Genomic DNA, 11,496 nt, shown 5'->3' with positions numbered 1-11,496 from the left:
AGGTGTAGGAGGAGTGGCTGACAGCAAAGACTGAGGCAAAGAAAGTTGTTGAGTCCTAGGTCTTTTCCTTGTCTGTTGCTACCAGTTTGCCAGTTGTGTTCATTGAGGAGTACACTTTCTTTGACCTTATTTTTCTGGATGACATATCTGTAAGAAGCCCTTCTTATTAACCCTTGTGTCTCTTGGAAAGTTCAGCTCCCGTTGTGCCTTGGTCTTCCTGACCCCTTCCCTACACAACTGAGTATTATCCCTATACCCTTCCCGGGATACCTGTCCCTGCTTCCACTGCCTGTGCATCTCCTTCTTGCCCTTTAGTTTGATCAGCAGGTCTTGACACAGCCATGACAGTCTCTTGCTGTTCCTTCCTGATCTTCTTATATCTGAGGATCAAGAGCTCTTCTGCTGTATGGAAAGCATCCCTTAAGATCTGCCAGTTCTGTTCTGCTCCTCTGCCCTGAGGGTAGTTTCCCTAGGGATCCTATTGACTAACTCCTTCAACAGCTAGAAGTTTGCTTTCCTAAAATTCAGGGTTCTGACTTTAGTCTTCGCCTGTCCCATATCCCTCAGCACCACAAACGCCACCAGCATGATTGTTGCAACCTGCGCTGCCTCCAGTCTTAACTTCTCTGATTAGCTCACTGGTGTTGGTAACCAACAAGTGCAGTAACACATTCCCTCTGGTAGCATTTTCTATTACCTGGCTTAAAAAGATATCCTCAATTCACTCCAGGAGTCTTGTGGATTGCCCACAGCTTGTCATGCTACTTTTTCAGCAGATGTTGGGCTGGTTGAAGTCCTCCAGCAGAACAAGAGACAGCAACCATGCTGCCTACTGTAGCTGGAGTAACAAGGCTTTGTCAATAGGCTCCCCTTGATCAAGTGGCCTGTACTAAACATTAACCACAAGGTTCCCTTTTTTGCCTTCATCTTCAGTTCTTCCCAATAAATCTCCGATAAAGATACCATGTTAGGTCATTTTCACATTCGTTTGGTGTCACAGCACTCTCAGAACTACCAGCTGCATAACATCTTTTACCATCACATACCAACATACTCTTCATGCCAGTCCCTCTGCTGCCTTCTCCTAGTCTCTCCTCTTCCAGGACATGTATTCTCTCTCTGCTTCTTCCTTGGCTGCTCTCTTTTCATTGGCTCTCAACCACTTAACAGAACCCACCACACCTGCACCTTATCTACATCGGCCAACCCCCCACCCCTGAAGCCAGACCACAGCTGTGTATTATCAATGTTAATTAACCCAGCTTCATTCCTCTACAGTTTGGCAAAAAAAGGAAAAGAAAAAACCCCTAAAAATAGTTTAAAACATGTCAGATCAATAATATTTTGAAAATTTCTACACATTTCCTGTTATTGAAAAGTCTTCAATAGAATAACTGGGGCTGACAGCCATGTCTGAAGATTGCCTAACCTCAACCCTGCTCAAACAGGGTCAGCTACAGCAGGCTGCCCACAGTTGTGCCCAATTGGGCTTTTAATGTCTCAAAGGATGGAGACTCCAGAATCTCTGCCAAAACCTTTTTCATTGCCAAAGGGTCAGTTATTCCAAAAAAGGGCAGTTGAGAATTGTTTACAGGTCAAGAAAACCCCTATATTCTTTGTGTGATTTAAATTTTGTTTGTTGTTTCTTGTTTTTGTTTTTTTTTGTTCTTTTACTCGTCATTAATTATTCTGCCATCCTACCAAAGCTAAACCCAAAGTCAAAGTCTATTTCTCACATAACTGGGCTTGGTGTATCTGAGTCATCAAGTGTTCTGGGCAGGAAAAATTCAGGCAAAAGAATCACAGCTACAAGTTTGAATTGGATTACTTTCTGTTGTGCAAATTATTGAAAAGAACAAAGACATTCATGATACAGATATTCTACCTTCCTTATTTCTTCCCATGGTCTTTAGAAGACCATGCTCTGTTTGAATATGCAGAATTTAGACAAGAAATGTCAGGTATTTCTCTTCAACTTTCCTTTTGAGTGTCCTCCTCAAATTCCTACTTATGGACTGTCAGCTCACTTCGTATCTTGTGTCATATCTGCCAGGTCCATGAAGATCTACCCCAAAAAGTCTAAAGTGGAACTAAATATTTATGATGGAGCAACTGAGTTTATGTTGCTCCCATATTTTAATTTATCTACGATTCAAGCATAGCTTTAAGTCAGATCCAGAGAGATATGGACAGTAATGACTTTTGAAAGTTCAAAGCAGCAGCTTTATACAATTCTGTAGCGTTATGCCTCCCTGGTAGACCAGTGCAAACTACTCTCATTTTAGTGGACTTGGAGAATATGAGATGAGAAAAAAAGCTGCAGTTCTCTTGCTAAAAAAGGGTAATTGTTTAAAAAGGTAAATAACTGTTTTAATTGCAGCCCATGTTGTTAAATATTTGAGAACTGTTTGAACTTCACATACTATTTGTATGTAACAAGAAAAGTTTATTCAACATAAGAAATAAAGCTTTTTTTTTTTTTTTTTTTGCTTTTTTTTAATGTATGAAGCAAAAAACACATGTATGATCATTGGCTGACTAATGGCACATGGCTAGTCAGCTAAGGTAGTGGTCAGAAGCTGTTTGGGAAGATTAACTATAGGACAAGGTACTATAAATATATGGACAAAAGTACTTCCCTACAGCCTGGAATTCAGTGACTGAGTGGATCTAATTAGTATTTACTTTTGCCACCTGTATAGTTTTTTTAGCTCAAGGATCTTCTGATGAGAATGCTGAGTATCACTGTCTTTCTGATCAACATATCAAATGGCAGCTGTTTGTGTGAGATGCTGGAATTTCCTTGTACATCATACATGAAGGGAAATTAAGAAATTCACCTCCAAATTCTGGGTTTTAGAAGGTTTCTGAACACTAAAACTAACAATGTGTGTGACTTTTATGATCTGTCCTTTGGTGCTAAAAGACTTTGTAAACAGCTTGTTTGTTCTTAGCAGGAAAATTCTCTATTTCCCCCACATTCATGTAACAGCACTGTCAAAATCCAAAGAAAGTCATGTTACTACTGTTGGACTTACACATTTTATATTATCAATACTAAGGTCAGATTTAAAAACTACTTACTTGTATCAAAAATACATAGTGAATTATGTGTAACTTTTCATTTTCTTCATAGAAATGAAAAATACAAAATCAGAACACTTATTGAATGACTGTCTCAACTACAATTAATTAAATTTTATGAACTAATCCTGCACATCTGTCTTTGTTACACTTGATAATCACAGCTGAGATTTCATAATGCAATTGAGTATTTATACTTTTCCAAGCTCATAGTGAAATAGGATGATTATTATTGCTAATGATTATTCATTTTCTCCCATGTAAAATTACAAAAGGATAACATGGATTAGGATAAAAGATTATATTTAAAGATATTTTTTATCTGGCTGCAAGAAAGATGAATATCTACATCTAGATCCTGTGCTGCTGCTAAATGTATGAAGAACACACTCATATAATTAGAGAACATTAACAGATCAAGAGGATGCAGCACCTTAAGTATCCACATAAAAGATGCTATCTATGCTCACTGTAATTTTTGTTATTGCATTAGATAACGGTGTAAATTATCTAAATAGGGAAAAGGACTAGCATGACCCATTTCTTTTATGAAGTCCTGACTGAGGAAAACATTCTTTAGAAAAAAAACACAAAACCAACATTCAGAAAAAGGCTCAAGTACTTTCTTAAGACTACAATCTAGTCTAGGTGAGTTTTAAAAGCTGTATTTTTCTTCTGTATTTACTTTTCAGTTTCCCAAAACAGGTCCTGAGCTATGTGAGGGGTTAATATACAAGCCCTACAAAGTTTCTTTTCTTGGGTTCTACCTGATTCCCTGTAACATAGTTCACATGCTTACTTCCACTAGCACCAAAACATAATAAACTCAATTCTGTATGGTCAGCATGGATTGTTGCTGATAACTAACTTCGGGCAAATCATGTCTGAGCAACCTCACTGCTGTCTATAATGAAGTAACAGGCTAAATGTGCAATGGAGAGTGATGGTTACTGTTTACCTCAACTGTAGAAAGGCCTTCGACATGGACTTCCAGATAATCCTTATAATTAGACTGGTAAGATATATACTGGATAAATGGATTATAAAGTGGATAGAAAATTGGTTGGATGACTAAGTTCAACACAGTATGATGAGCAGTGCAAATGCTGGTTATGTGTGGCATTCCTCCAGGGCCAGTACTGGAGCCAAAAATCTTTATTGATGACCTAACAATGGGATGGAAAGGCACCATATGCAAGTATGCGGATGAGATGTAACTGAGAGGATTGGTAAATACGCTGGGGCACAGGGCTGCCATTCAGAAACACAGGACAAGCTAGAGTAAAGGCAGAGGAAGCCTATGATGTTCATCAAAAGCAAACGTGAAACCCAGCACTTAGGATGCAAAAAGCACATTCCTTCCCAGATCCATTACCTCTTCACTTATCTTTCCGCTTCTTCCTTTATAAACAGGTACAAACAAGAATTCAGTTGTCTGACTGTTTTGTAGTTTCCAAGCCAGAAGTATTATCTTTGTTCTTGTCTTCTCCCCTTTTAGCTCTTCTATCATTTTTTTTTTTAATTTTGTTTTCCCTTTTCTTTTTATTTCCTTTTGTTTGTTTGTTTATTTACTTATTCAGTATTTCTCTTTGTTCTGGCTTCTGCCCAAAAGGCTCACTGCTTTCATCCACTCCCTGCTTCCTTCTCTGGTATTGCAGAAGTTGATCAAGTGGACCAGGACATGCCATGTCTCTTGTTAAGTAATTGCAGTTTTCTAAATGAATGCCAGCCATTCCTTTTCCATCTTGATACTGTTCTTTCTTCTTTTACTTCCATTTCTTCTGCATAAAATGTGTGCTTAACTTCTTTCAAGAAAACAAAAGACAAAACATGAAATGATCTTGTTCTCTTCTCAAGGTGGTTTCTTAGTTAGATAAATATCTCCTTCGCTCCCACCCATCAAGCCTGTTCTGAGGGATCTCCTTCAATCTTATTTTCTCTTCCATCATCTTTATCTGCTTTTTTTTTTCTTTTTAACTAGTTTCTCCATTTCTTGTTGCTCTTTCCTTGCAGATGGCTAGTGTCTTCAGACAAAACAATGTCTATCCTTGAATGCCATTTTCTTTTCCAGCTACCACTTCTTTTTTTTTTTCTTCTTTTTCTTTTTTCCAGTCAATGACAACTTGTGAAAAGATTCCTGAAGAATCTCTCATAATCTCTTTTAATAGCTTTGTATCCAAATCTGAGAGACAGGATGCCACTCTCATCTTCTATGATGGATACCATCAGAATAATCAAACTGTTTTTCTTTTTCTTCCATGACTCTTTATGAATTCTTAGTCCATCAGAGAATTCTCCTCACTCTCTCTATCAACAGGAGTCCCAATGTGCTCACCAAGCCTAATTAAGTTTTTTGGGGTTGTTTTTTTTCCTTTTGAATTCTAATCCAGATAATCTCACCCACAAATTCAGCTAGTATCTTTAGGCAAAAAGCATAACCTTACTTCCTTAGTCCAGGACATTCTAATCAGGTCCAAATTAAACCTTCTAGCCTATAGATAACAAACCTTACATCATGCTCACCATGGTTAACAGAAACATATTGACTTCTTACCTATATTTCAGCCCTACAATCACCTTTTCTCCTCAGGCATTGTGAATACCAGTGTTATGCCTATAGATCCTTCTTTGCTTTATATATTCGGATCACGTCTAGAGTTTAAGATACATATTTTCTGTTCCATTCCTGTGCAAATATTTTGATTCAGGCTTTCATCATGTCATATGATGTACCCTTTATTTTCAGTCCTTCCAATGGCTATTCTTTTCTCCTTTTTTTGTATCAAATATTAACCTCAGCTTAATTTTCAAAAGTCTTAGCTATTGATTTTCTCTAAGCAGTATCAAGAGGATATTTTCTACCTCTCAGTAGCTCATGATGTTAATCCTCATCATTGCATTATTAATTTTTCAAATAAACATCCTCCATGTTTTTATTTACGCTTGGGAAGAATTTCCTGTAAACATCTCTCAAAGCTATTTCTTTAACTTCTTGTAAAGTCCTCATTAAAACTCTACTTTTCTCTGATGACTAAAACCACCCATAGAAGTGCTTATGCTCTTGAAAGCTCATACTACCATCTGCCATGATGACCACTTTTGTCTCATTTTTTCCCAGTGATTTCCAACATGGTTTTATCCATACATTGTCCATTTTGTTACAGTGTATGCTCTGGAAAGCACTGTCCATCTTTTGGTTCTGTGCCTGCACAAGTCTCATTATCATGGGATTTTGAGTCAGTGCTCACTTTATGATGAGCAGTGCTCACTTTATGATGAGGCAGTGCTCACTTAATAAATAAATATTTAGTAAGCATTCACTGAAAAATAGCAAAAAAACATGGGAAGTAGAAAACTAACAGAGAATTAATCCTCACTTATCCATGAGGGACATGACAGAACCCTGCATTGATTACAAGAAGTATTTAAAGATGTGCAGGGAGAGTAAGTGCAGATAAACTGAACTAATTTATTTTTGCTCCTTCTAAAATGAAGGCTGCATAGTTTTTAAATTTCAGAGAACATGAGAACTGTCCCATATATTTATCCTTTGTTTAGGAACAGTGCTTCCTTCATATATGTTCTGATAAAGCTTCCTGATTATATCAGGCACTTATGTGGGATTTTTACTTCTTTGAAAATAGTTTAATCATTTATATTTCTAAAACCCAAAACATCCAGAGTAACTTATCAACTGATAATGTTTAATCAGCTAAGACTTGGTCATTTTTATAATATTTTCCACTCATATATTTCTCTTCACTATTAAGAAGTCTTACTGCAAGTGCTTCAGGGTTAGAAGCATAAATTTCCTGTTTTTTATAGAACTGAACATAATGTTATGTTGTGAATTTAGCCTTATGTTATTGTATGTTTACAATGAAAATACAATTTTAAGGTTGTTAAAGACTGAAGACTAATCCAAACTGTTTTGTTGGCTTTTTTTAAGTTCCTGAATTAGAACAACCAATATAAATCTCAAATGTTCTACTGAAATAATGTCTTCCTTCTTAAGAGAATAAATATTCCACTTCTCTGTACTTAGGATGTATTGTTCAGATAATTTTTTTATTTAAAAAGTCTCATTCTGTAAAACCAGCATAACTTAAAAAGTAAATAGGAAAATACACACAACAGTATCTTTTCTTCTTGAAATAGGAATGTATTCTAATTATAAAGGGCAAATGATCACAATGAGCACAAGCAGTCATGTAACTTGTCATATTACTCACTTGATGAATTTGAAACGAAACGTTTTATTTTCTTTTGATGCCTGTATATAGCTTCAATCATAACTCAACAGAAGAATAAGCTTTTAGATGTAATGAAACACAAAGCATTTTTTTTGTAGTGTGTGAGTTGCAGATATGGAATCCTTGCAATGGACTCTGGAATATGATGTTTTTTCACCAGACTCTTTCTTACAATTAAGCTTTAATCTAATGGAAACTAATTGTTTCCATAGCAGCTGTAACATTAACTATGAGGGTGTCATACTTTTACTGACTGTCTTGTTCTGCTAGGATTCCATTTTATTTTGACTCACCCTTGATCATGCAGAGCACATCCATTTATAGTCTGGTTTAAAAAACCAAACGACCAAACAAAACCCTACACAAGTTTCTTATTAAATTATTGCTCTTTTCTACTCTGCTTTCTACCCCCATATTTTATAAACAAGGATTTTAAGGTACTTCCATGTCTTTAGTGTAAAGATATTCTATTTAAAATAAATAAATTTTAAAAATATTTTGTCTTTCCTGAGAGGATAACTGCTCCCACAGTCTTCCCCCAAAGTATGACAATCATATTTTGTCTTCATAAATACCTGGAGTGCATGAGCTCAAGCAGAAATGTGTATAAAATTCCACATGTAGATGCACATAGCTGCTAGTAGCCCAGTGCTCTGACTATAGAATCATACATGAAATCATAACCATCTGGTAGACTTCAAAGCCAAACATAGTTACTTCAGTCTCACACTACATTGAAAATGTTCTGAGAGCAGCTATTCAAAAAGCCAGAATTTATTTTAAAAAGCAACATGCAAGAGTAGTATAAACAAACAAAATAAAGTTAACTCCTCAATTAAAAACACACTTTTGTGTTCCATATACCTGTATTATAACCCCTGCTGCAAGGAAAGCTAAACTCAAAAAATTAGGAAAGATAACTGTCATGCTTTAATTTCATAGTTAGCACTTAATCCAGGTATAATCAACCACCACAGCCACTCTTCAAGTGTTGTAATTTTGTCAAAAAGAACAAAAAAAAGAAAAAGAAAAAAGAAGAAGCAGAAACTATTATAAAACCTTCCTCTGTCCTTCAAATAATTTTATTTTCAGCTAAAGGAGTAACTTAACAAAGACAACTCTGAAGTTACTCTTTGTCCTAATAGATGTCTCATCATTGTAGCAGATTATGATGCAGTGAAGTTAAGAATTTTTTTTTTTTTTTTACTATCCTGTATATTGATGGTTTTTCAGTTTTAGCATTTCCATGATCTTTCTATCACAACAATATTTTCAAAGAGGTATAATAGTCCTAGGTCACTGTGGATTCACCAGTTTGCAACAAAGTTCAGCAACTAAGTACTCTCAATAGAGCCAGAGGACTAATTGGGCTAAAAGCCTTTAACTCCCTCTTCTGACCAGATCTAGTTTAATTTAAAAGTGCTAAATAAGGCTAATTGTTTTGTATATTTCACAGATTTACAAAAGCTCCTTGAACTTCAAGGCTACTAAACAAGTTATTTTAAATTCCTTTAATTGTTTATAAACTTTTCTGACATGGAAGATAAAAAATCTTTTTTTTTAGTTCTGGAAGAGTTTTAATCTAGTAAGCACAGCAGCAGCCTCTCTGAAGCCTTCGCTGTTGAAGATATAGGGAAGGAGGTGCTATTTCAGAGGACTGATGGTCAGAATATTCACAGCTTTTAGAATTAATAACTGCAATGACATGCAGAAGTGAAAAGGGGGGAAAAAACCCAAATATTTTTTCTGTCTGATGTGGTTGTAACATTCTACCCTATTCACAGAGCAGAGGGCGACAACTGCAACATCTACAGTCTAAAAGAAGTTTTGTGTTACAATGTATTGTCATCTCAGCAAATATTTTAATAAAATTCAGAGAAGATGGTATTTAAAAAGAAAGGAAGGGACATCATGAAAATCAAAAGAAATTGATATCTGGAGTGATTATGATTTAGTTATTTCTTCATAACTATAACCAATTAATGTTTAACAATAAAGAAATGTTATTTCTTCATAACATAACCAATTAATGTGCTAACATTTTTGTGTGTGTGTGTGTATGTCTGGATGTGCTGTGCCAGTCTTTTTCTTCTGACCAAAAGACCTTACATTACTGCTTTTCCAACTCTTATTATGGACTGTTATGGTATTTCCCAATGCTAGGCTTGGAGCTGCTACTTCTAAGAAAGAATAATTTTCTTATTTCCAGTTTTATTGCCCAGAATTAATTATTTGTGTTCAAATGTAGTAATTTTTTCTTCAAACTTCAAATTCTGAATGCAGTAATGTTTTTTTGTGTTTTACATATCTTATTTATAACTATATATACATAGTATAGGCTCTTTTTTTCTAGCTTCTGGAATAGAGGACGTATTTTGGAAATTAATTGGCAAGCTCTTCTGGAGGTTTTTTATTACAAAGAAGCAAACATTTCAGATTCTACTTAGAAATAAGCTATAAACCACTTTCACAGACAGTGTTAAACATAATGCATATCAAGAACTATGAAGCAAAACAACAGTGTAGGTAACTACTAAAAATGTTGTAGCATAGCAAAGAAAAAAATCAAAAATATAAATATTGCATCTGAATTAATTTAAGCTAAATAAACAAGACTCTGGTAACATCTTCACAGAATTCTGAGTATATCTTCTTTTTTCTTCTCTCTATGTCTTGTTTAAAATGGAGAACAGGCCAGCATGTCAAGTTGTCTTGCCCATGGTGACAGCTTACTATGAGAACCATACTCCTCTCACTGTTTATCTCCTTGAATTTAGTGCTGCCTTTTCTATCAACACAAGAATATTGCCCTGCCCTGTGGGATAAGGAGAGCTTTTAACTTCATAGGAGTGCAGCAATGAGCACAAGCAACCCATATTTCCAGCATGAATCTGACTAAGTGATCTCAGGCTTCACAACACAAGCTTTTAAGGAGACTGCAGATTACCTACTGATGTTCAGAGTACCTTGAACTCTGCATATTCAGAACAGCAGTTACAGAAGCATATGTGACTGTCCCACTGTATAAAGCTTTTAACAAAACTATTAAGTAACACTGTTGTGCTACACAATTTTGGTATCCCAGAAAGGCATAAGCACCTAAAAAGGTAATATGTAGGGTTTCCAGTCAAAGATATTACATTACAAAAAATTTTACTGCTTAAATAAATGCTTAGAACTATTACTTAAAGGCAATTAAGATAGTGATTTTACTGTTAGATTAGTACATCATCTTCATCAAATCAAACTCTCCTCACTGTACTTCAAAATCTCCTATTAATTTTTCTCTTGGTCCTGATATTGTTTTTCTTCTGTTTCCTCCCTTTAGACTACTGTCTGTTCTGGTTTGGATGGGCCATTACTTAGGAATTGTTAATACTAAAGATAAAAACTTCTAACTCATTTTACAATCTCTTTTGGATTGCCATGAAATTCAATAGCATTTTGAATTGAGAGTTTATTTGAATGGTGTCTAGGTAATTGATATTATATACAACTTTTAATTTTGTCTGTAATGTAGCCAGAATATTATGAATGCATTCCTTCAATTAGAATATGATGAAAATCAGACTAGGGATACAAAATCAAAATCTCTCAAGGCCATTGTCTTGGATAACACACTTCTTCAGAAAATAATGTTCTGTTGTCCCAATAATTCTGTGTCAGGAAGGAAAAGATTTTATGCAACTACAGGCTACAGTATAACTAGTATGTAGGCAGGTAGGTTAGAATTTTCAATTTTTTGAGGTATTTTCTTCTCTCTGGCTTCACCAATATTGCAGATAATGTAGTACGGACCTGTACTGAAATATCTGTTAGTATCTTACAGTTCAACTTAACCTAAAAAGTTTTACTAGGTAATATCTTCCTGGGTTTTTTCTTTGGTAGATTTTGCTCAGAGCAAAAACACAACAAAATGTTGCATTTCTAAACCCTCTTGTGCTGGAGGAAAGAGCAGCTACTCTCCTTCAGACCAAAGAAGAGGGGAGAGAGGACTGAAACAAAACAAAACAAAACAAAACAAAAACAAAAAAACCAAACCAAAAAAACAAACCAAACCAAACCAAACCAAACCAAACCAAACCAAACCAAACCAAAACAATTAATGTAAGTAAAACTGATCGATGATCCCTTTATCCAAGCTTTGAGTGGCCAATTT

The sequence above is a fragment of the Falco biarmicus genome, chromosome Z (assembly GCF_023638135.1).
Source record: "Falco biarmicus isolate bFalBia1 chromosome Z, bFalBia1.pri, whole genome shotgun sequence".
Classification (NCBI taxonomy): Eukaryota; Metazoa; Chordata; class Aves; order Falconiformes; family Falconidae; genus Falco; species Falco biarmicus.
This window is presented reverse-complemented; position numbering follows the sequence as displayed.